Genomic DNA, 26,019 nt, shown 5'->3' with positions numbered 1-26,019 from the left:
CAGCTGCCACCACAACCTCAATTTTCTGCAACTTACGTTCCATCCCTGCAGTACAGTTGATAACCATTGCAATTAATACTAAAAATCCCAATCTTTCTGAAACGTTTATCACTCATTGGCCTATCCCTCTGTACTGGTACAGATCTCCTACTCACACCACTCCTCTCAGGATCCCTCCATCTTATTTTACTTTCTTCACTGCCTCAGCACATGACAACCTCTGCACTACGCTATCCCTGGAAACCTCAACCTGCCTCTCTCACACCGGACATTCCTGATCCCCAGCCCCATGGGCACCCCTACAATTAATATACATCACTACTTTCCCTAATGTTACATATTCCTTTGTCTCATGCCCTTCTGCACACTTCTCACACCTAGGAACCTCACTCCTACTGTCACACCCTGACCATAGTTTGCTTTGTATGTTTCTATGTTTTGGTTGGTCAGGGTGTGATCTGAGTGGGCATTCTATGTTGGATGTCTTGTTTGTCTATTTCTATGTCTGGCCTGATATGGTTCTCAATCAGAGGCAGGTGTTAGTCATTGTCTCTGATTGGGAACCATATTTAGGTAGCCTGGGTTTCACTGTGTTTGTGGGTGATTGTTCCTGTCTCTGTGTTTTGCACCAGATAGGGCTGTTTTTGGTTTTCCACGTTTATTGTTTTTGTTAGTTTATTCATGTCTAGTGTCTTTATTAAAAAACATGAATAACCACCACGCTGTGTTTTGGTCCTCCTCTCCTTCACCTAAAGAAAACCGTTACACCTACACACTGCTGCCACATGCATGATAAGCTTGACACCTGTAACAACGTAATGTATTCGGCACTAAAGCTTGTATAACTTATGTATCCTAACATCACTTTGTCGGGCAAAGACTTAACATCAAAACTCAACAGAACAGACAGTGACTCTTCTGTTTCACCACTCACACCACCCTGTCTGCGTCGCACCAAACCACGAGCATCACAAACACCGGGAATCTTCCCCTACAGTTGGTCAACTTTCGCATTTACCACTACCCCAGTAATCACTCCTTTTAATGGTGCACTTTTCTTGAGAGCAAAACAATTCACATTTCTTGCCCCATTCGTTTAACACTCCCTCTGACCAGCAGAAACACACAATAACCACAAGACCACTCATGGTTACCCTCAACGATTCCACAGCACCCAACTCTGTTTTAACCCACTCGAAAACCACAAATGGATCAGCCAAAAGGAAAGAGTCCACTTTTTCAAAAAACTTCACTCCTACTGTCATTTTTATCCTGAGCCTTGATGAAAGCCTCGGACTTTGAGAACTTCATCCTACCTACCACCTCAGTTCCACTTCCATTTCTCCTTCTGTCTTCAGCTCACTCTGCTTACACTTCCTACCATTCTTCTTTAACAAACCATCTCCCTTTTTTCTGTCATTTTTAACTGACTCAAGCTCACCCTCTTCCTCCCTCTCTCTCTTAGACCTCCTCTGCCTCACTTTTTCCCTCCATTCCTCCTCCTTCTCCGTATGATAATTACTGCACTTCTCCTGACATCTTGTTCTTTCCTTCTCAAGAGACACCATTTAATTGGCTGTCACAATCTCCGTACAATCAACCCAAACCCCTCAGGATGTAGAGCTCAACAGTGCATCCCACTTGTCTCACATCCGTCTCGCTTCTTTTTCCATCCACCTTCCCAACCGCTCCTCTGGGTCTAACACAGGTGTCTCTCTATCTCTCAGGAATTCCAACTCGGGGAACTCGGGCCTCTTCTAGAGTTCCGAATGTCCGACCTGAAGATCACTGACGTCATGACTTGACCTCGTATTTTTCCGACTTCACAGTTGTTTTGAACGCAGCCTAACTTCAGCTTTTTTGCCCAATAAACAAATTACTTGCATGAACACATGGTTTTGTTTAGGTATTGTACTTCGTTTGACATGTGAACCCTGTCCAAATGAAAACAATTCAATGTAACAAATAATCAATAGTTGTGAGATAAAAATGATGTATTTACCTGATTTGTTTGATATTAATAGTTAGCTATTAATACTTAACAAACAGGAAGACATTTCTGCTCTACTAATGCTGTGTTTTTATGGTCTCCACTCTAGCTTCCTGCAGTTAGTCTGAGCGTACGGTCAAGGAAATGGGTTTTGCTAAAGATAGCTTGAGCTGACAATGACTTGGTGATAAAAACCTACAGCCGGCATTCCATAGACAAAATGTGGTGTGTGTGACCCGAGATAGAGACAGCCTGGAAAAGTTAGAACAATCCCTCATTATCCCATCTTCATCCTGGCATCTGGGAAACTACGCTGGGTTGGGGGTAAAACAACATCTTGTGCAGATAACCAGGAGATGAACCTGGTTATCTGTCGACCCCCTCCCCTGATCATCATGGGAGGGGGTGGAACCAGCCCTGACAAAGCATTTGCAGGTCTCCTATATGAGATCTCTGTTTTTTCATTATTTTTCATCATTGCTCTCGGCAACACACTAAAGAGCGTGGGGTCGACAGTTTCATTATTGCAACAAGAAATCGATATTAAATAAAGGTGATTGATTGAAGAAATGACAAAGTATCTCACTTTATTCGAATATTCCATGACATAATGCAGATGATTATAAAAATGCATATAAATGTTGAAGGCCTACATTTAGGTGTACACGTCCATGTAATATAGCCTATGCAATATGATTATTAGGCCATAGCAGTGTGTTTGTCTGCAAGGCTTAAAATGTAGCTCATCATTAAATGAATTTGTTATCAACTGTTAGCTGCACTTCTCTTCTCAACACATTAACACAATTAGTGTAATTCTACATTTCGAACCATTGCCACAATCTGCAACAATTACGTGAAGCTTGGCACTCCACACAGAGAGCTATTTGACCAGTAATTCTAGTTGATTTGATATCAGAATGTACCATTCTACTTCTGTAAAGGACAAGTCCATGAGCAAGTGTTGGATCACGTACAACTATGTAGACTATTTGAATGCGTTGATATGGAATTTGAACCGTGTATCATCATGGCCACCTGGGTAGGTTAGCATAGGGATAAATGTGCCATGTTATGTAATGGGAACAGCTAACATGTAGCCTTTGATCATGTGCAACTACATCAACGATTTGGCTGATGCTTAAACTTAAACTGTTTCTAATGTTCGCAAGTATGGACCCACTATGTTTTCAAAACTGTAATGTTTACATGAATTCTGATTATTTCCTGGGATACACAACATCCTGAAATATATTTAGATATCTCTATATCTCTGTCAAAAAGAAAAAACTATTTCCCTTGACGTAGTGATGCTGAAGGTAAAAAATGGCTAAACATACCCCTCTCTCCTACATTCTCTTTGGATGACTGGAAGCAGTACACAAAATAAGCTGATATGATTAAAGAAATCCAATGAATTGAGTATACAATAACTTTGATGTGTTTTTCTCTCTTATTCAACAGGATTTTTTTATATTCCCCACTCCGCTGTCAACATTTAGGGGTGGGATCTACGGACGGGATTCTTCAATTAGGTATTTGCTATCATTCAACGAGAGATGAGAAAGCGCAGCAGCAGCTAGGCCCTACTATATGCAGTGTACTACTAGTTTTCATGCACATTTTTCAGAAGTACTGCATTATATTTAAATGCAATATTCTGGAAATGGTGGAATAGGAAAAAAGATGATAATAACACAACAACAACTTGATGGCAGGAGCTAACTACTGTACAGTAGCTAACTAGCCAGCTAACCTCTATAGATAGCCAGGAAGCTAGCTAACAAAGCTAAAGGGATTGCTAGCATCTCTAGCCAAACACAATATTAGCTAGCTGGCTAGCATTTATGAGGCCAGCAAACATGTTCCTCACACCCTAGGAATGTATAGTACAAGTCAAAAGTGTTTTTCTTTATTTTGTACTATTTTCTACATAGTAGATAGTGAAGACATCAAAAATATGAAATAACACATATGGAATCATGTAATAGGCAACAAAGTGTTAAATAAATTAAAATTGATTTTATATTCTTCAAAGTAGCCACCCTTAGAGTTCCCATGGAGGAGTTGAATAATGGAACACCCAATACTAGCCATGGTAGGGATTGTAATAAAATAAATTATATGGAAAGCAATAAAATACAACAATTGTAAAAGAAATAAACTACAACTACACTATACCATTCTAGATAGGGAATGTTGGAAAATAATAGAGGCAGTGCTGGAAACATTGGCTGCAGTAATCCAAGGGGAGGCGGTCACACTCGGACAATCAGAGAGGGGGCATATTATTTATTTATTTCACCTTTATTTAACCAGGTAGGCTAGTTGAGAACAAGTTCTCATTTGCAACTGCGACCTGGCCAAGATAAAGCATAGCAGTGTGAACAGACAACAACACAGAGTTACACATGGAGTAAACAATAAACAAGTCAATAACATAGTAGAAAAAAATCTATATACATTGTGTGCAAAAGGCATGAGGAGGTAGGCAATAAATAGGCCATAGGAGTGAATAATTACAATTAGCAGATTAACAATGGAGTGATAAATGATCAGATGAACATGTGCAGGTAGAGATACTGGTGTGCAAAAGAGCAGAAAAGTAAACAGTATGGGGATGAGGTAGGTAAATTGGGTGGGCTATATACCGATGGACTATGTACAGCTGCAGCGATCGGTTAGCTGCTCAGATAGCAGATGTTTAAAGTTGGTGAGGGACATAAAAGTCTCCAAGTTCAGAGAATTTTGCAATTCGTTCCAGTCGCAGGCAGCAGAGAACTGGAAGGAAAGGTGGCCAAAGGAGGTTTTGGCTTTAGGGATGATCAGTGAGATACACCTGCTGGAGCGCATGCTACGGGTGGGTGTTGCCATCGTGACCAGTGAACTGAGATAAGGCGGAGCTTTACCTAGCATAGACTTGTAGATGACCTGGAGCCAGTGGGTCTGGCGACGAACATGTAGCGAGGGCCAGCCGACTAGAGCATACAGGTCGCAGTGGTGGGTGGTATAAGGTGCTTTAGTAACAAAACGGATGGCACTGTGATAAACTGTATCCAGTTTGCTGAGTAGAATATTGGAAGCTATTTTGTAGATGACATCGCCAAAGTCGAGGATCGGTAGGATAGTCAGTTTTACTAGGGTAAGTTTGGCGGCATGAGTGAAGGATGCTTTTTTTTGCGAAATAGAAAGCCGACTCTAGATTTGATTTGGGATTGGAGATGTTTCATATGAGTCTGTAAGGAGAGTTTGCAGTCTAGCCAGACACCTAGGTACTTATAGATGTCCACATATTCTAGGTTGGAACCATCCAGGGTGGTGATGCTAGTCGGGCGTGCGGGTGCAGGCAGCGAACGGTTGAAAAGCATGCACTTGGTTTTACTAGCGTTTAAGAGCAGGTGGAGGCCACGGAAGGAGTGTTGTATGGCATTGAAGCTCGTTTGGAGGTTAGATAGCACAGTGTCCAAGGAAGGGCCAGACGGATACAGAATGGTGTCGTCTGCGTAGAGGTGGATCAGGTAATCGCCCGTAACAAGAGCAACATCATTGATATATACAGAGAAAAGAGTCTGCCCGAGAATTGAACCCTGTGGTACCCCCATTGGCTTTCGAAGACCTTAGATAGGCAGGGCAGGATGGATATAGGTCTGTAACAGTTTGGGTCCAGGGTGTCTCCCCTTTGAAGAGGGGGATGACTGCGGCAGCTTTCCAATCCCTGGGGATCTCAGATGATACGAAGGAGAGGTTGAACAGGCTGGTAATAGGGGTTGCGACAATGGCGGCGGACAGTTTCAGAAATAGAGGGTCCAGATTGTGAAGTCCAGCTAATTTGTATGGGTCCAGGTTTTGCAGCTCTTTCAGAACATCTGCTATCTGGATTTGGGTAAAGGAGAAGCTAGGCAGGCTTGATCGAGTAGCTGCGGGGGGGGCGGAGCTGTTGGTCGAGGTTGGAGTAGCCAGGAGGAAGGCATGGCCAGCCGTTGAGAAATGCTTGTTGAAGTTTTCGATTATCACGGATTTATCGTGGTGACCGTGTTACCTAGCCTCAGTGCAGTGGGCAGCTGGGAGGAGGTGCTCTTGTTCTCCATGGACTTCACAGTGTCCCAGAACTTTTCAGAGTTAGAGCTACAGGATGCAAATTTCTGCTTGAAAAAGCTGGCCTTTGCTTTCCTGACTGACTGCGTGTATTGGTTCCTGACTTCCCTGAACAGTTGCATATCGCGGGGACTATTCGATGCTATTGCAGTCCGCCACAGGATGATTTTGTGCTGGTCGAGGGCAGTCAGGTCTGGAGTGAACCAAGGGCTATATCTGTTCTTAGTTCTGCATTTTTTTAACTGAGCATGCTTGTCTAAGATGGTGAGGAAGTTACTTTTAAAGAATGACCAGGCATCCTCAACTGACGGGATGAGGTCAATATCCTTCCAGGATACCCAGGCCAGGTCGATTAGAAAGGCCTGCTCGCAGAAGAGTTTTAGGGAGCGTTTGACAGTGAATGAGGGGTGGTCGTTTGACCGCGGACCCGTAGCGGATACAGGCAATGAGGCAGTGATCGCTGAGATCCTGATTGAAGACAGCAGAGGTGTATTTGGAGGGCAAGTTGGTCAGGATAATGTCTATTAGGGTGCCCATGTTTATGGATTTAGGGTTGTACCTGGTGGGTTCCTTGATGATTTGTGTGAGATTGAGGGCATCTAGCTTAGATTGTAGGACTGCTGGGGTGTTAAGCATATCCCAGTTTAGGTCACCTAACAGAACAAACTCTGAAGCTAGATGGGGGGCGATCAATTCACAGATGGTGTCCAGGGCACAGCTGGGAGCTGAGGGGGGTCGGTAGCAGGCGGCAACAGTGAGAGACTTATTTCTGGAGAGATTCATTTTTTAAATTAGAAGTTCGATGATAACTAACCTGAACAACAGTATACAAGGCATATTGATATTTGAGAGAGACATACAGCAAGGCATAAAGTAATCGCAGGTCTTGATTGGGAGAGCTAGCTAAAACAACAACAGGTGAGACAACAACAGCCAGTCAGCTAACACAACAACAGCAGGTAAAATGGCGATGACTAGGCAGAGAGGGTCGGATTAACTACACACAGAGCCTGAGTTCGCGGCTGGGGCCGACAGATAAAACATAAATAAACAGAATGGAGTACCGTGATTAATGGACAGTCCAGCAGGAATCAGCTAGATAGCCAAGTGATCATAGTGTCCAGGGGGCAGCAGTAGATCGAACAGGGAAGCCGTCACTACGTTAGCACGGGGCGACACGGTGTTTAAAGTTAGTAGCCCAGGGGTGGTAGGGGGGTCTGCTCAGACGGAGGCCGGTTGAAGGCACAGCGGATGGAGTATTCATCGGCAGACCAGACGTGGTGGTGCGGCGGGGCGCTGTGTCGACAGAGAATCCAAGCCAGATGGAGAAAGAGGTATTGTAGAATTTTGTTTGCTAGCCGGGAGATGTGCCTGGCTCACGGCTAACTGGTGCTAGCTTCGTGGCAGTGGCGTTAGCCACTATAGCCAATCGGTAGCAGCGGTGATCCGGTGCCAAGGTCCAGAGTTTACAGCAAGCTGTGAAGGTTACAAGTAGTGGCCCAGGGATTTCGGCAGGAATCCGGCGTTATTGTGGAGAGACAGTCCGATACTGGTAGATTGGCGAGTAATATCCAGGCTAAGAACAGGGATGGTATCTGTGCAGAAGGTAAAAGCCGCTAGCAGTGGCTAACAATGACTAAATAGCTTGTAGCTAATTAGCTGGTTAGCTTCTGGAGGTTCTTGAATGTGTTCTAAAGTTTTTTTTAAATAGCGATTCCGTATCACATTGGGTGAGGCAGGTTACCGGAAGGTATAATCAAATTAAAAATCGAAAAGAGATTGAATTTATATACAAAAAATATGAAAAATACAAAAGTACACGAGAGGACGAACAAAACACGACTACACTGCTACTCCATCTTGGTGGCACAAAATAATCAAAGGTCTGACTGCACACAGATGCTTTGGAAAATGGTCACAAAGGGGGACCAGTGTGTTTGTGTTTCAGGGGAAGGGGGTGGATCTGATCTCTATCACCTAGAACTTGACACTGGTTAACCTCTACAGGATCGGAGGGTTACTTAGTACCAATGGAAATATCATGGTACAGCTTTATGGACACTCAATCACTATGGTACTTTTTAATGGTAAATGTACAAACATATATTACGATAAATACATTTGAAACTTGTATATCATTATGGTAAATGGTGAAATAAGTATAGCTAGTTATAATTGTAATGGCTTGGCAGATAATAAGAAAAGACAATCAGTATGTACCTGGCTTGATTAGAAGGAATATCATATCTATTATTTACAGGAAACTCATTCAACAATTTTAGATGAAGTTGTGTGGGACAATGACTGGGGCTTAAAGAAACACAAAAGGAAACTCAAAAGGGGTGATGTTATGTATCAACAGTCATTTTTATCCGAATGTGCAAATTGTCCAAACAGATCCTCAAGGTAGATGGGTGATTTTAAATATGTTATTGGACCATAAACAGATATGGCTCATTAATAAACAGATATGACTCATTAATAAACAGATATGGCTCATTAACCTTTACGGTCTAAATAATGATGATCCACGCTTCTTTTAGAATATATATAATAATTGATCAACCCTACAAGCAATATAAGACTCTATTATTATGGTAGGAGACTATAATACGGTTTTAAATACCTATATGGACCATAAAGGAAATCACACTACAAACTATCACCCTCATGCACTTCAGGAATTCACAAATGTCATGGATACATTGAAACTAGTGGATATATGAAGGCTTAAATACCCTGACCCAGTGAGATATACATGGTGGAGGCTCAATCAAGCTAGTCGTCTTGACTACATTCTTATGTCATTCTCTCTGGCACCAGAAGTTTAAAAAGTGTTAATAGGGGACGGTCGGACCATCAAATAATTGGCATATATATATATAACTCTTACAGTAGCATACAGGCATGAAGCAAAGAAACAGAGTCAATAACATCTAGGGAAAGAACCAAAGGGAGTGACAGATATAGGGGATGTCATCAGGAAGGTGATGGAGTCCAGGTGAGTCTCATGAGCCTCAGGTGTGGGTAACGATGGTGGCAGGTGTGCGTAATAATGAATAACCTGGCGACTTAGAGCGCCGGAGAGGAGGTGCGGGAGTAGACGTGACAATACACTGTATGTTATCTCATAGTTTTGATGTCTTCATCTATTATTCTGTAGAAAATAGTAAAGAAAACCCGTTGAATGAGTAGGTGTGTCCAAACTTTTGACTGGTGCTGTAGTTCGAAATCCCCCCAAAACCCTTGCTGGGTATTTAATCTGCTAAATTGAAAGAGAAGATTCACCATTCCAAACCCTAAATCCTGGGTAGAGGGCCTCAGTGAATGTAGCGTGGAATGTATACAGGTGGGTCAGTGTGCCAGAGCAGACACTGTAGAAGGACAGAGTGCCGGCCGGCCAGTCCAGATATACCCCTACTCTGTATGAGTAGACTGAGGGAACGGGTATTGTAATGGTCTTATTACTATGCCGGGAAATGTAATGATCTTCAGCGCACCGCATTGTCCAGGACATACGGTTATGGCCTAAGATAGAATCATTTTCCGTTCCTTTCCTGCAGATTCCTTTGTATGCCACTCCAATATAAGCCCCAAACCCACTCCACTCTACCTCCCAGTAACAGCGCCCAGTCAGACCCTCTCGACACAGAACCTGCGGGTAACACTCAAATCTCGCTGGGTGATCAGGATACGGCTGCTCTTTCCCCCATGTAATCTTTCTGTTCTCCTTGGATAGAGTTAACAGTTTGTGTGCTGTGTTCGGTTCCAGTGTCAGCTCACATGTATCTGATGAGGGAGACAAAAATATCACAAGATGAACCTTCATAACACCAACTCTTTGAACCCCATCAAAAAGTATTTCTGCTCATAAGGAACAAGTCTTCTAATGCAAACTAATACTTATTTCACATAGGATTCACAGTATGTTGCCTGTAAAAACAATTGGCCAATGTTGGAATGCACTCTTTTCAAACCGCTCCATCTTAACCTCTTTCTTGTCGGCATTCACCGTTTATATTGCCATTGATTTGGCGGCAAACTAAGCAAGAGACATTCAACTTTGACCCTGTTGTTGCGACTGTTGTCATGGTAACTGACACAGCAAGCAGCATTGATCAAGTTCTAAATTCCTTTGAACAGAATGCACCCCGAACAGAATGCAATGCACTGTTTTCATTTATTCACATTCACAACAGTAAGTTAGAAGCTTGCCATACTAATTTGTAAATCATTTGTACACTGAACAAAAATATAAATGCAACAATTTCTAAGATTTTACTGAGTTACAGTTCATATAAGAAAATCAGTCAATTTAAATAAATTAACACTCTGTTCACAAAGTTGTCATCAGCAAACCACTTGCCCACACAACCCCATACACACGTCTGCCATCTGCCCGGTCCAGTGGTAACCGGGATTCATCTGTGAAGTGCACACTTCTCCATCAAGGCAGTGGACATCGAAGGTGAGAATTCTCCCACTGAAGTCAGTTACGCTGAACTAGACCCTGATGAGGTCGACGAGCACGCAGATGAGCTTCCTGAGCCGGTTTCTGACAGCAGAAATTCTTTGGTTGTTTAAACCCACAGTTTCAACAGCTGTCCGGTTGGCTGGTCTCAGACGATCCCGCAGGTGAAGACGATGGATGTGGAGGTCCTGGGCTGGCATAGTTACACGTGGTCTGCGGTTGTGAGGCCGGTTGGACGTACTGCCAAATTCTCTAAAACGACGTTGGAAGCCCTTATGGAGGAGGCTCAAAACGTGAGACATCTGTGGCATTGTGTTGTGTGACAAAACTGCACATTTTAAAGTGGCCTTTTATTGTCCCCAGGACAAGGTGCACCTGTGTAATGATCATGCTGTTTAATCAGCTTCTTGATATGCCACACCTGTCAGGTGGATGGATTATATTGACAAAGGAGAAATGCTCACTAAACCGGGATGTTAGCAAATTTGTGCTTAACATTTGAGAGATATAAGCTTTTTGTGCATATGAAACATTTCTGGGATCTTTCATTTCAGCTCATGGATCCAACAATTTACATGTTAAATTTATATTTTTGTTCAGTATAGTTAATTGATTATTGAATGTTATCGATGGACACAACTTTGTACAACCAAAACATAGTCTACAAAGCCCGCGCCTGCTCAACAAACTCGAACTCGAGAACAAATGGTTTGGTTGGGCTGCTGCAGTTCGCAAACGATATGTGGTTCTCTCCATCGCAGCAGTCAAGTCATTCCGCCAAGGGTCGTTCACAATCTAGTCCTATTGCGGCCGCAAATAGACTTCGTTTCAAAGGTATCAAGAAATAATCTTATTTGTAGGCTTAGTCATCAAAAATGTACATTGTCTGAAGCACACTTTTGTTAGTCTCATTCACAAATTACAGCTCCAATAGATCACCTATGGTGAACGAGAGTCTTGTAGCATCATGACTCTTTTGAGGTTTTAGTTAATCGTTCGCGGGCAGGGGGTCCTGCGCGCTCTGGGCATTACTGAATTAAATCATTCGAAAGTTTCGTTATTTTAACTGGACGAGTTTAAAAAAAATCTGTTTCAATAAAAAGAGTCGAACTTCCCATCACTAATGCCTGTTAAATTAGACAGTGCGCACATTTTACGACGCACTTTCTACCACGTAATGTAGTCTACACAGCAGGACTATAGTGCGGTTAGGACAACAGCTAGATTCAAACGTTTATCTGGTAGCGAGGAACACATGTAACCTTACGACTGGTAAATGGTGTTCCTAGAGATTATATATATGCTAGATATGCCTTTGTTGATGGGGAAAATGTATTTGGTTATGCCAGACACATATGGTTAGGGTTATTTTCCGTTGCCACCCACTAGAATAATCCACAACTAAGGGATACATCCCAATACAGCACAATATCGCAATACACAGACTCACAAAATTGTGTCCCACAGCTAACATAATCAAAATATTTCATGCATAGAATGTAAGGATTAGTTTCTCTGCCAGGAAAAGATTATGCCTATAGATGGTGTATTATTCATGTATGACACGTCGAGTCGAGAACGGAAGGTTTAAAAAATCCAGATGTAGTCATCTGTGTTCATTCTGTGTTCTTTCACTTTAAACTCAATTAAAGGCCCAGTGCAGTCAAACACGTGATTTTCTGTGTTTTATATATACTGAGTGTACAAAACATTAGGGACACCAAGTGGATTAACAAGGGACATAAATGGATCATAGCTTTCATCTGGATTCACCTGGTCAGTCTATATCATGGAAAGACCAGGTGTTTCTAATGTTTTGTACACTCAGTGTATATTTCCACACTACGAGGTTGGAATAATATTGTGAAATTGTGAAACTGATGATCGAGCCATTTTAGTGTAAGAGCTGTTTGAAAACACCACCTGCAATTCCAGTCTCTTCCAGTGGGATGGAGTTTTGGCATGCCTGGTGACATCAGTTAAGAGAGTTCCAAACCTCTATGCCAATAACAGCTAGTTTTCAGTTTTCCCCTTCCCACTCAGACATCTCCCAGACAGTCCTAGCAAAATTCTCGCTTGAGAAATTGTTCTTTGCTAAGAAGCTATTTATGTTTCTTGTTGACCATTTTAATTGAAGACAATCACAGTAAGGTCTTAGGCGTTACCCCAACAGGATTTGATATTGAGATTTTAAAAAAAGCTGCAATGGACCTTTATTGTATTTAACCTTTATCTCTAGGCAGTGGTTATACAAAGGGTGGGTCTAATCCTGGATGCTGATTGGTTAAAACCACGTTGAATAGGGGGATAATGTTAGCTAGAAACGAAGTTCACAATCTATGTTTGTCTATGCAACTTTACACAGTTTCTAGCTAGCTTGCTGACCTTTTCTAGCTAACTACGTAGGCAAAATCAACCGTCTGCTGCTTGACAGGGTAGTCCACAATGGATGGGAAACGAACCTTATCCACATGCATTTTATATTACTTAAATATTCAATTAATGGTCTCTAACATTGAGAAAGAGGGGAACCTGTGGGGCTTGGCTAGCAACCTCAGAAATAGAATGGATGACCAGATGTGTCGGGACTATATGCTCGTGGAAGGATGAAATAGTATGAATATGTTAATGAAAATAATGTTTTTCACGGAAATATCTAAATCATTATTTTAATGTGTTGGTAACCACTGTATAAAAAGTATAATGCCCTCAAAGCCATGGTTTATAGGATATATTGGTATGGTTTGCAACACTTGTGGCAATATATTCTATAATTCACAGTTTATCTGGTATTGTCACTTAATTATCCACTGGTTGTTAGAAAGGATTTGAGCTATCCAGAGCCTTGTATAGAAATAATTTTGCCAAAAAGCAATATAGCAATGTCATCAAGCTGAACAATCTTCAAACTGTATAGGGCCCTTCATATAAAAAATGTGGCCTATTCATAAAAGTGACTGACTTACATTTCTTCAGGCCAGATTTTAGCCAGTACTCTGCATCATTGTCCACACTGTAGGAAAGAGAAAATGTCATGACAATCATGGTAAGATCTCTGAGACCATAAGAGAAACAAACTCTCCACATATCAAACTGGTATCAAACCTTATCCATGGTGAACACTAAAAAAGTAATTATTTTCCTGCCTTAAACCTGAGTTTTTCCAGTTTGCAGTGTGTATCCTCCAGTTCAGCAGACAACGATTCCACACCTAAGTCTCCTGGGTGATTGTAGCTGAGGTCCAGCTCTACCAGATGTGAAGGGTTTGACCTCAGAGCTGATGCCAGTGAAGCACAACCTTCCTCTGTGACCCCACATGCCCCCGTTTGAAAATATTTCCCACACCCTGTGGGGACTCACCTTAGTGTCTCCAGTTTACAGTGTGGACTCCCCAGTCCAGCAGAGAGCAGCTTCACTCCGGAATCCTGCAGGTCATTGCTACTCAGGTCCAACTCTCTCAGGTGTGAGGAGTTCGAGCTGAGAGCTGAAGCCAATGCATCACAACATCTCTCTGTCAGGTTGCACCCATTTAGCCTAAAATATAATATATGTAAAACATATAAGGAGTTTTGCTCTTCTGTATGTTTTACTGTGGCAACTTATACAAGATCAGAAAACATTTACATTAACAAAACAAAGTTAGTGTCAAGGTTATAGTGACTATAGGCTAATAATAGTATACATTAAGAATAGTTGTAAATGTAAATGTTACTTCTAAATAGCCATATGTATGTTTTGTGTAACTTCCTTATTAATACATATAGCATACTTCAGTGAATATAATTCCTTTTTAAGCTGACATAAATAAAACCATGGCCAATAAAAGTATTTTTTGGTATAAGTCAGTTTTCTGTTTGACAAAAGAGGTAAAATCTTACAGCGCTGTTGTGGAGGCTTTGACCACTGGTAGCAATCTCAGGAGACCTTCCTCTGATCTAGAGTATTTCCTCAGGTCAAACACATCTAACTCCTCTTCTGAGGTCAGCAACACAAAGACCAGAGCTGACCACTGTGCAGATGAGAGTTCTTGTTTGGACATGCTTCCTGAACTCAGGTAAGCTTGGATCTCCTTAACTAGAGATTGATCATTTAGCTCGTTTAGACAGTGGAACAGATTGATGCATCTCTCTGGAGAGGGATTTTCCTTGATCTTCTCTTTAATGTACTCAACTGTTTCTTCATTGGTCTGTGAGCAGCTTCCTGTCTGTGTCAGTAGGCCTCGTAGGAGAGACTGATTGGACTCCATTGAGAGGACAAGAAGGAAGCGGAGGAACAGGTCCAGGTGTCCATTGTCACTCTGTAAGGCCTTGTCCACTGCATTCTTGTGCAGGATGGTTGCAGGTGTATCTGTACATATCTGAGGTTCTTTGGAGGTGGTTTGCTGTTTGTCCATAAGATTAACATTGTTATTGGTGAATGTGAGAAACACATACAATGCTGACAGAAAGTCCTGAATGCTCAGATCTACAAAGCAGTACACCTTCTTTTGGTACAACCCACACTCCTCTCTGAAGATCTGTGTACACACTCCTGAGTACACTGAAGCTTCTGTGACATCAATGCCACACTCTCTTAGGTATTCTTCATAGAAGATCAGATTGCCCTTTTCCAGTTGTTCATAGGCCAGCCTCCCCAGGTTCATAATGATCTCTTCATCAGATGTCTCAGTTTTCTCTGCATCCTTAGAATATTTCAGGTTTTTGATTAGCTTGTTGAAGACCATGAAGTGTGAGTACATTTGGGTCAGTGTCTTGGGCATCTCTCCACTTTGAGATTGACCAAGTATTCTCTCTAGAACAGTGGCTGAACTACAACTGAACACTGGTATGTGGCACATGATATAGAGGCTCCTTGATGACTTAATGTGTGAGATGATTTTGCTGGCCAGGTTCTGATCATTGATTCTCTTCCTGAAGTATTCCTCTTTCTGTGTGTTTTTGAACCCTCGTACCTCTGTCACCCTGTCAACACACTCAGGAGGGATGTTATTGGCAGCTGCAGGTCGGGAGGTTATCCACAGTTGTGCAGATGGGAGCAGATTCCCCTTGATGAGGTTTGTCAGCAACACATCCACTGAGGTTGACTCTGTGACATCACAGCAGTTGTTATTGTTTTGGAAGTCTAGAGGAAGTCGGCACTCATCCAGACCATCAAAAACAAACAGAACGTTGTACTTTTCCTAATCTGTTATTCCGGATTCTTTGGTTTCCATGAAAACGCGATGAAGAAGTTCCATCAAATTCCGTTTTTTCGACTTCATCAAATTTAGCTCCCTGAAAGGCAGTGAGAATATCAACTCGACATCCTGGTGTTCTTTTCCTTCAGCCCAATCTAGAATGAACTTCTGCACAGAGACTGTTTTTCCAATGCCAGCGACTCCCTTTGTCAGCACAGTTCTGATACCTTTTTCTTGTCCAGGTAAGGGTTGAAATATGTCATTACATTTGATTGGTGTCTCTTGTCTTGCTGATCTCCTGTATGCTGTCTCAATCTTTCTCACCTCATGTTCATTATTGATCTCTCCACTTCCACCCTCTGTGATGTAGAGCTCTGTATAGATCCTATTGAGAGGTGTCTGGTTTCCTTGTTTTGCTATTCCCTCAAATACACTCACACTTCTTCTTCAGGTTAGATTTGAGTTTATGTTGACACAGAGCAAGTTCACCCAAAACACCTGAAAATGCAAAATACACAAGTATATATATTAATGTACTGTACCTGGGATAAAATCAGGACTCATCTCTGAAAGAGTGTTGAATTTTGTTGACAATTTCTACTTGTTTTGGGAGCGACTGCAGTTCCTAAAAAGAGACGGCCTGCACCCAAACAGGAGAGGGGCTTGGATGCTGAGTGCTAACATGAAAAAGTAGATAAAAAGTGATGGGGTATCAATCCAATTGTCATACTTGAGCAAAAGTAAAGATACCTTAATAGAAAAGGACTCAAGTAAAAGTCACCCAGTAAAATACTACTTGAGTAAAAGTCTAAAAGTATTTGGTTGTAAATATACTTAAGTATCAAAAGTAAATGTAATTGCTAAAATGTACTTAAGTATCAAAAGTAAAAGTAAAATTATAAATAATTTCAAATTCCTTATATTAAGCAAACCAGACGGCACCATTTAATTATTGTTTACGTTTATGGAGAAAAGCAGGTGTGTTTAATGAGTCCGTCAGATCAAATCAAATCAAATCCAATTTTATTTGTCACATACACATGGTTAGCAGATGTTAATGCGAGTGTAGCGAAATTCTTGTGCTTCTAGTTCCGACAATGCAGTAATAACCAACAAGTAATCTAGCTAACAATTCCAAAACTACTACCTTATAGACACAAGTGTAAGGGGATAAAGAATATGTACATAAAGATATATGAATGAGTGATGGTACAGAGCGGCATAGGCAAGATACAGTAGATGGTATTGAGTACAGTATATACATATGAGATGAGTATGTAAACAAAGTGGCATAGTTAAAGTGGCTAGTGATACATGTATTATATAAAGATGCAGTAGATGATATAGAGTACAGTATATACGTATACATATGAGATGAATAATGTAGGGTATGTATTCAGAGGCAGTAGGGATGACCAGGGACGTTCTGTTGATAAGTGTGTGAATTGGACCATTTTCCTGTGCTGCTACGCATTCAAAATGTAACGAGTACTTTTGGGTGTCAGGGAAAAATGTATGGAGTAAAAAGTATTTTTTTTTTAAGGAATGTAGTGAAGTAAATTAAAAGTTGTCAGAAATATAAATAGTAAAGTAAAGTACCGATACCCCAAAAAACAACTTAAGTAGTACTTTAAAGTATGTTACTTAAGTACTTTACACCACTGCCTACTGAACATAGCATGTTTGTGTTAGAAACTCAGCTGATCTGAAATCCCAGCTGTGGCCTTGGACTGATTCATGTAAATGTCAGAAGTTTGATTTGGAAAATGTATCTTTTTGGAATTCTGGCTTCTCAAATTAAATTATTACTGAGACTTGGTTAAAAAAAGTATGTGCCAGACTCTGATATGTCTCTAACTGGATATAATGTTGATTTATTTGACAGAGACAGCAGAGGTGGGGGTGTCGCCATATTCATAAAGAACAACTTGAATGTTGCTGTGTGTATTACCACCTATGTCCACAAGCAATTGAACTTCTTAGGGGAAGGCCCCTTTTTTTTCTCAATCTCCACCTGAATGACGTGCCCAAAGTAAACTGCCTGTTGCTCAGGCCCTTGAAGCCAGGATATGCATATAATTGGTACCATTGGAAAGTAAACACTTTGAATTTTGTAGAAATGTTAAAATAATGTAGGAGAATATAACACAATAGATATGATAGGAGAAAATCCAAAGAAAAACCAACCAAAATTGTTTTTCTTTGAGAGACCATCCTCTTACAATAGCAAGTATAAGGTCATACTGAGAATTAGCTCCCTGGATGCAATTCCTATTGCTTCCACAGGGTGTCAGCAGTCTATGTTCAAGGTTTCAGGTTTCAAAAACGAATAAGAAATATCACTTTTAGTACAGGGACACAGTCTTGGAAATTTGTAAATAAGAATTTGTTCTTAAATGACTTGCCAGGTTAAACACATTTTTTTTTAAACGATGTTTCAGATAAGCATGCCCCATATAAGAGATTAAGGGTAAAATACAGATCTAACCCATGGTTCACTCATGAATTGTTTGAAATATTTCATGAAAGAAACTTAGCTTGGGCTAAGGCTAGATTTCCTGATTCAACCTCTGACTGGCAGTCCTTCAGACATTTGAGAAACAGATGTCCTTCTCTGGTTAGAAATGCCAAGTTGACATACTTCTTGAATTGTGTATATGAGAGTGGTGGAAATCCAGCTAAATTATGGTAATTGGTTAAATCTTTGGAAAAATAACTCCACCCCCTCATTGCCCCAGCAGGTTATGACAGCCTCTGGTCCCATAACAGACAAACAATACATTTGCGGTGCTTTTAAAAAACATTTTGCCTTAGCTGGCCATCTATTTGAAAGAATGGTTTCTGAAAATACTTCAAGTTCCACTTTAGGGATTCCTTTATTCAACTCTAAACAAATAGCAGAGAATAATGCACTTCCCGGTTCCTACTCTTTTAAAAAATTTGAACCATTTTATACACAAGTATTAAGTGCCTTGCAAAAAGAATATGTAAAAAAAATCCACAGGAGCTGAATCTTTTGTTCCAAAATGTGATTGTTACGCAACAGGACAGTTACCCGCACTGCCCTCAAACCAAGGCACACGGCCTGCTAATTATCAATAGGCTAAGTTTCAAATTCAAATGATTTTCTAACAAGTTTTATTTTCTGACAACAGTTTAAATTGAGGTGTCTTCCGCCTACTCGTTAATTAGCTTAAGAAGTAGCCCATTTCACTCTTGCGGAAAATTTATGTTTGAGGCTTTACTGAGCTACAAACTTCTCTCTTCAATGAGAGCCCAAGCCCTTGCCTAGTGTTTGCCCAGATCAAGTATGAAGAAATTGCGCATCTCTAGTCAGTGCAGACCTTCTGGCTGGCGCCCGCATTTCCTTCATAGGTGTTTGTCTTACAAATTGGACTCTGTACATGTGTGTGTTCCTATCAAAGTAAGTCGCTTATCTTCTGTATATCGTGTTGTCGTTTCTGCTGTAACACACCAAATCTATGTATGGATCATAATGTATTTACTGTTTTATTAACATGTTTTCAAGTACTGGTGACAAATCATGCATTCCGATTCTTGCATAGATTGTACTGGACACATATGATGTGTGTAAAATACTTGAATGTTGTACTGACTGTGATGCGCTAATGCTAAGCAATTTGCCAGCCAAGTGTGGCGCCATGTTTGTTGACATCATAAATTATATTCTGTTTGTCACGTAAGCGTCTGTCAGACCAAAGATGTTATAACAAGGGATAGTTCACTCGACTGACTTGGTGCTTTCAAGACAACTGTGGACTCATGACGTCAATTATATTAAGGACGGAAAGTCCGAGTTTTAGAAAGAGGTTCGAGTTCCCAAGTTGGAATTCCGAGTTGGATGATCGTTCAAAACTATTTTTCCCAGTCGGAGTTAGTTTTTTCCAGAGTTCCCAGTTGTTGTAAACTCCTCATCAGATTGTAACTTTCGTACCTCAGGGTTGCCAGCTCAGTGTATAAACTTCTCTTGTGTTTGCCCCCCATTTATTGATAAATCCCCCACCATAGTAATATTTCCTGCATCATATCCCCCCACAATACCTTCCCCCATTTCTACCCCCACGGACTTGAACCCCCACCCCACAAATGAAATGAACCCCTCACAAACCCCCTAAAATGGTTTCATCGCTGTTCAGCTTTAACATTACGGTTAGACAAGGAAGTAGGCCTGTATTTGATGTCATGATCTGTGAGGTGAAAACATTTGATTTGTTTTGTGATTTTGTCAAAAACGGTAAACGACTTGTCAAGTCATGTGCTCCGGTTCTTGTATACACTGTAACAAGTACATTGATTTGTATTATACTGAAAAGTGGCTAAACTAAGTTCATATTTTTCAGGCAATGAGCGCAGCCATCTTAGACTTTGTTTATTTGCGTCTTATAGTGAATGGCATTCTGGGATTAGAGAGTTTTCGCTTGTCAAATATTAAAAAATGCGGCTGCTATCATAAAGAATTTAGCTGTTGTTAGCTTAGCTGACACGCATTTATTTTCTAAACAACATTATATTAGTCTCTTGTGCTCACCAGAGATGTGGTACATTCTAAACTAATCTAGCTGTTAGGTCGCTTAATTATGTTTGTTTTTTGTCAGCGCAACCTGTTATGTTTAGACCTGAACATAGCACCATATCAGCAGCTACGCTTGTCTTAAATTATATATTAAATTGCTTAGATCATAGTAATCACTGTGCTGCTATATTTATAGACCTATCCAAGGCCTTTGGTACTGTTGACCATCCTCTACTCATTCAGAAGTTTTCTAAAATTGACCTCGACCAGGCTGACAAGGCTATGTTGGAGCTGCAATCTGATTTTGTTGCCTTGCAGAAAGTCCTTGTTGATTTAAAATTGCTACTTAATGCGGGAAAAACTAAATGTTTGCTGTTCTCGAATTCTCATAGAAATATTTCAGAAGGCTTACACATTTTTGGTTCTTTCATTGAGCAGATTCCCACCTATACAGTAAATATCTGCGCTTTTGGATTGATAATAATTTGCAGTTTAAAACCAGTACAGAGCTAGTTAAGGAGCTGGGATTTAAAGTGGGCTTCTTTTATAGAAATAGATCATGCCTCTCCCTGAACAGCATGAGGAAGATTGTACATTCAACTTTCCTGCCAGTTCTTGACTACAGTGACACCGTTTATCGGAGTGCAGTAGCCACTACTCTTAAACCTTTGGATGCCGTCTACCATAGCTCCCTTCACTTATCACAGGTGATAGTTTTAATAAGCATCCCTGTATCCTGTATCAATTCTGGAAATTGCCAAATGGACTAGACCATTTTTTGGTGGGTGGGCTGGTCAAAATTGACACACACAAAAATATATAATTTTTTACATAAAATAAAACAATAAAAATGGTGACATAACCGGCGACCCATGGGCCTGATAAAATTATATATTTTTTATTTTTGCGCAATTTCTCTGTTATACTTATCTATAATGATCCTTTGGCTAATCAGAAGTCAACGGCCACAGTCATCAGTTAGACAGCCAAGATCATGGATCGTACATTTTTTTAAAGGGTGCCTATAAACGTATAAAGAGCACATTCTACATTGTCACCTCAATCAAAACTTCATATGTTTGGACAGCTAAAACCATAATTTCGTCAAACAGTTAAGTGCATTATCCTCATGATTCCTGTAATGAAAGTGTCTGCCCTGTGGGCATAAAAGATTGTAAAGACTATCAGAGAACCCTTACTTTTCTCCACTGTGTCAGCGAGCTCCTGCTGGTCCATGTTCCTCAGAATTTGCAGTGTGATCTTCAGAGCCCCCTCTCTGGCACTGCTGTCCTGCCTCACTTCTTTGGCATCCACTAATTCTTCATCCTCCTGATTCTTAATGCATTCTGGAAGATCTGGACTCAAAATGTTCTTGAATCTCTTCAGTTCTCTCTTCACAAAAGTGATGATGTTGTCTTCAAGCGACTAAAACAAACAATAATTGTTTTATTATAACCAACACTAAGGGTGATATTTTCGCTATGCAAAACAAAACAGTGAGAAAAGTTGCCCAAAATTGCTAGAATGACTAAATAGAAAAGAGAAGACAATAACTGTTTTAAATATTGGGGCATTCCATTTGAATTTGTTAAAAAATATATAATTGTGATGTTTTGGATCTCCCTCAACTGAAATCCATAGAAAGGTCCTTTGGGGAAGGATGTTAGGCATACGTTTGAAATCAGCATCCAAAATTACCCAAAATAATTATCAAGAAAAAAATTCAAAGGACAAATGCTTTTTTCAAAACCAAATCTCTATGTTATAGAAGTGTCCAGATTATTATTTTATTTTTTAAATGAACCCCACCAGCAATATACTTCCTCAGGAGCATTCTGCAGTATGGGGGCATGGATAAAACATGAACGAACCCACTGGGCATAAACTGGCCATATCAACATCATTTGTTGATGTATTGGGACATGAAATCTATGTTCAAAATACATCAGATTTTTTTCAAAGTAATCAACCTGTTTTGAGGGTTATGTCTTCATGGTAACCAATTTTTAACATAGACTAATGTAACATTTGGTGAATTTGTACTGTTGGAACAAAATCAGATCTTCAATGTAATTTTCACTATAAGAAAACAACTCAAGTCTGGGCAGCACCTCCTACTGGAGAGTTGATCTATCTACAGCAATTCCTTTGGTCTCCCATCCAGGGTTTTGAACCAAGCCCCTTTGATATTTGTCACTGACTATAATCAATGTTCTATCCTGAGAATGATTGTTGAAAAATCTTTACTTAATAGATTCACTGTTGTTATCGAAGTCATTCCAAAGGGTAGGTTCAACAGAGCAAATTAAATGTAAACATACGTTAGCAAATATATATATCAGTAAAACTGTACCTATCAATAAATACATGTTTAACAATACACACAATCCAGAAAAATTAAGAAATATCAGCACAAGCAATGTCAGAGACCGGAATATAAATATATACTTTATACATATAATGTATATAAATATATATATACATATAATGGTGTGTAAAGACAGTACAGTGCCCTGCTGAATTATTGGAACCCTAGTTAAATATGAATAAAAAAGGCTGTTGTTTATCAGCTTGATATTACACTCAAAATATCATATGAACCTAAACTTTAATTGAGTCAAATTATTTTATTCAAAAAATGCATGTCACCTTCCAGGTGGTGCAGTGGTCTAAGGCTGTGCCACCAGAGATTCTGGGTTCGAGCCCAGTCTCTGCTGCAGCCGGCCGCGACCAGGAGGTCCATGGGGCGACACACAATTGGCTCAGCGTCGTCCGGGTTAGGGAGGGTTTGGCCGGCAGGGATATCCTTGTCTCATCGCACACTAGCGACTTCTGTGGCGGGCCGGGCGCAGTGCACGCTGACCAGGTCACCAGGTGTACAGTGTATCCTCTGACACATTGGTGCAGCTGGCTTCAGGGTTGAATGTGCGTTGTGTCAAGAAGCAGTGCGGCTAAGTTGGGTTTTGTTTTGGAGGACGCATGGCTCTCAACCTTCGCCTCTCCCGATTCCGTACGGGAGTTGCAGCGATGAGACAAAACTGTAACTACTACCAATTGGATACCACGAAAAGAACATGCATGTCACAATTATTGGCACCTCTGCCTTTAGTACTTTGTGCACCCTCCCTTTGCCAAGATAAAAGCTCTGAGTCGTCTCCTGTTTGATGAGGTGGGAGAATCCATAGGAAGGGATTTGAGACCATTCCTCCATACAGAAACTCTCCAGATCCTTCAGTCCTTGTTCCTCGCTTGTGAACTCTTCAGCTCACCCCACAGGTTTTCAATGGGGTTTAGGTCATAGTCCTGGGATGGACATTGCAAAAGCTTGATTCTATGGTCAGTGAACAATTTTAAGTGTAGATTTGGAGGTATTACTTTGGTACTTTGTCCTGCTGGAAGATCCAACAACGACCCAGTTTTAGCCTCCTTGTAGAGGCAGACAGGTTTTGGCCTAAACTCTCCTGGTTATTGATGGAGTCCATGATGCAATCTATCCTAACGATGTTCCCAAGGCCTTTGGAAGTTAAACAGCTCCACAACATCACAGATCCACCACCATACTTCACAGTGGGGATTAGGTTATTTTCAGCATGACCATGGGTCTTCTTACACCATACCCACCTATTGTTTTTTGCTAAAAAACTATATTTTAGTCCCATCAGACCATAGTACCTAGTTCCAATCCAAGTTCCAATGCCATTTAGCAAACTCCAGGTGCTTACATTTGTGGTTTGGTGACGGCAGAGTCTTTCTTATGGCTACCCTTCCAAATAACATGTTGGCATGGAGTTGGCATCTAATTGTAGTTTTGGAGACTTGGTGACCCCAAGATGTAACCAACTTCTGCAATCCTCCAACTATGATCCTTTGAGATTTTTTTGCCACTTGAACCATCTGTGCGTGGGGGAAAAAAACACTTGCCTCCTCTTCCAGGCAGGTTCTTCACAGCTCCAGTTGTTTACAATTTCTTAATAATTGCCCTAATAGTTGAGATGGGTAGTTACAGGCATGTAGCTATCTTTCTATAGCCATTGCCTGATTTGTGAAGGTCAACAACATTTTGTGTCTGCATTTGTGTGTTCTCTGACCTTTCCCATTTTAATGGATGATTAAGGGACTTTAGCCTGTGTGTCACCTCATAATACCACAGTGAAACAGGAAGTCTTTATAATCCGTGATTCTCTGGAGTCCCATATGTCTCGTGTCTGAGTACTGTCGTTTTGCCTCTTTGATGTCCTTACGGAGGTCGTAGCTGTTTGCACACTTCCAGTCACCTTGCGATGGTTAAATGAGGTGGTTCCAACTATGAGATTTGCATGAATACTGCCATCTATCCACAGTTTTTGGTTTGGATAAGTTCTAATCGTCACAGTGGGAACAACATCCTCTATCCACTTCCTGATGAACCCAGCCACTGAGTCAGTATCTACATCGATACTATTCTCAGAGGGGACCCGGAACATTAAAATGTGATTAAAACAATCTTGAAGCATCCTGTTTAAGTTTCTGCCTATAGGTGGGGAGGAGCAGAATGAAGGTATGATCTGATTTGCCAAAGGGAGGGCGAGGGAGGGCCTTGTAGCCATCCCAGAAGGGAGGGAAGCAATGATCCAGGGTCTGTGTTGTGAGTGTAGCATAGGAGGTATGTTGATAGAATTTCAGTAGTGTTTTCCTCAGATTTCCTTTATTAACACTATTGTTTAAATTCAGCCCAGGATTCAACTAAAAATAGATGATACATATAGGCCTAGGGTTTCAAGCTTTTGTTTATTCCAAATGGAATCTACAAGTTAATAATAAATATGTCAGATTCAAATCTCCATCTCAACCAAAGAATAGGCTTAAATCAAATCAAACTGTATTTATTTATTTTAAAGTTTGATTTGGTTTGATTTAGTCCTGTTCTTTAACTTAGAGTTTTGGTTGAAATGGAGATGTGAATCCAATATATAAATTATTCATTTGTAGACAAACTGGATTAAAAGCAAGACTCAGTGGCACAGATGGAGCTATCCAAGCAGAAGTAACAGCTCCTTCAAATGTTGATATTTGGTTTCGTTGACAACCAAACACAATTTAATATCACTTTTTGCAATACAATAAATTGTCTATTAACTTTTTCACAAATTATCAAATGATATGTTGGATTCACGTCTCCATCTCAACCAAAACAGAAAGTTAAAGAGATAAAAGAAAAGGATTAAGCCAGTGGAAATTGAGATGTGAATCCAACATATCAATTGTTAATTTGTAGACAAACTGGATTTAAAGCAAGACACAGTGCCACAGTTGGAGCTGTCCAAGCAGTAGATACATCTACTTTAAATGTTGATATTTGGTTGCGTTGTCAACCAAACACAATTCAATATAACTTTTGTAAGGCAATATAGAGCTTAATGTTAAGGATATCTTACAAACTAATGTAACAGTATTTATTCAACCTTAAAATTAGTAACACATCCATGTCCAAATTTTGAGGTTACTGTAACAATGAATGTCTTCTTATGTAATCATAGAAAGGGTGCATGTTCAGGGTCGCAGGTCTGTGGAAATCTTCACAATCGCTACAATAATCTGCACAAAATTTCAAACAGCAATGTTCTTTAATGTAATCTGAACAGCAATCCAGGTCATTTGGTTGTGCTATTAGATGAAGCGCAGTGATAATACATTAAGCTGTTGTATAAATAGACAAAATATCTGACGTATTCCTATTTGAACTTCGCTGGGCTTTTAAATGGTTGAAAGTGCAG

General features: G+C 40.5%; 1 pseudogene; it reads right to left on the bottom strand.

The window, feature by feature from the left end:
• Positions 1-16,367, bottom strand: part of LOC112220922 — a 25,397-nt pseudogene extending 9,030 nt beyond the window's left edge.
• Positions 16,368-26,019: the final 9,652 nt, after the last annotated feature.

Source organism: Oncorhynchus tshawytscha, linkage group LG21, assembly GCF_018296145.1.
Source record: "Oncorhynchus tshawytscha isolate Ot180627B linkage group LG21, Otsh_v2.0, whole genome shotgun sequence".
In the NCBI taxonomy this organism is placed as follows: domain Eukaryota; kingdom Metazoa; phylum Chordata; class Actinopteri; order Salmoniformes; family Salmonidae; genus Oncorhynchus; species Oncorhynchus tshawytscha.
This window is presented reverse-complemented; position numbering and strand designations above follow the sequence as displayed.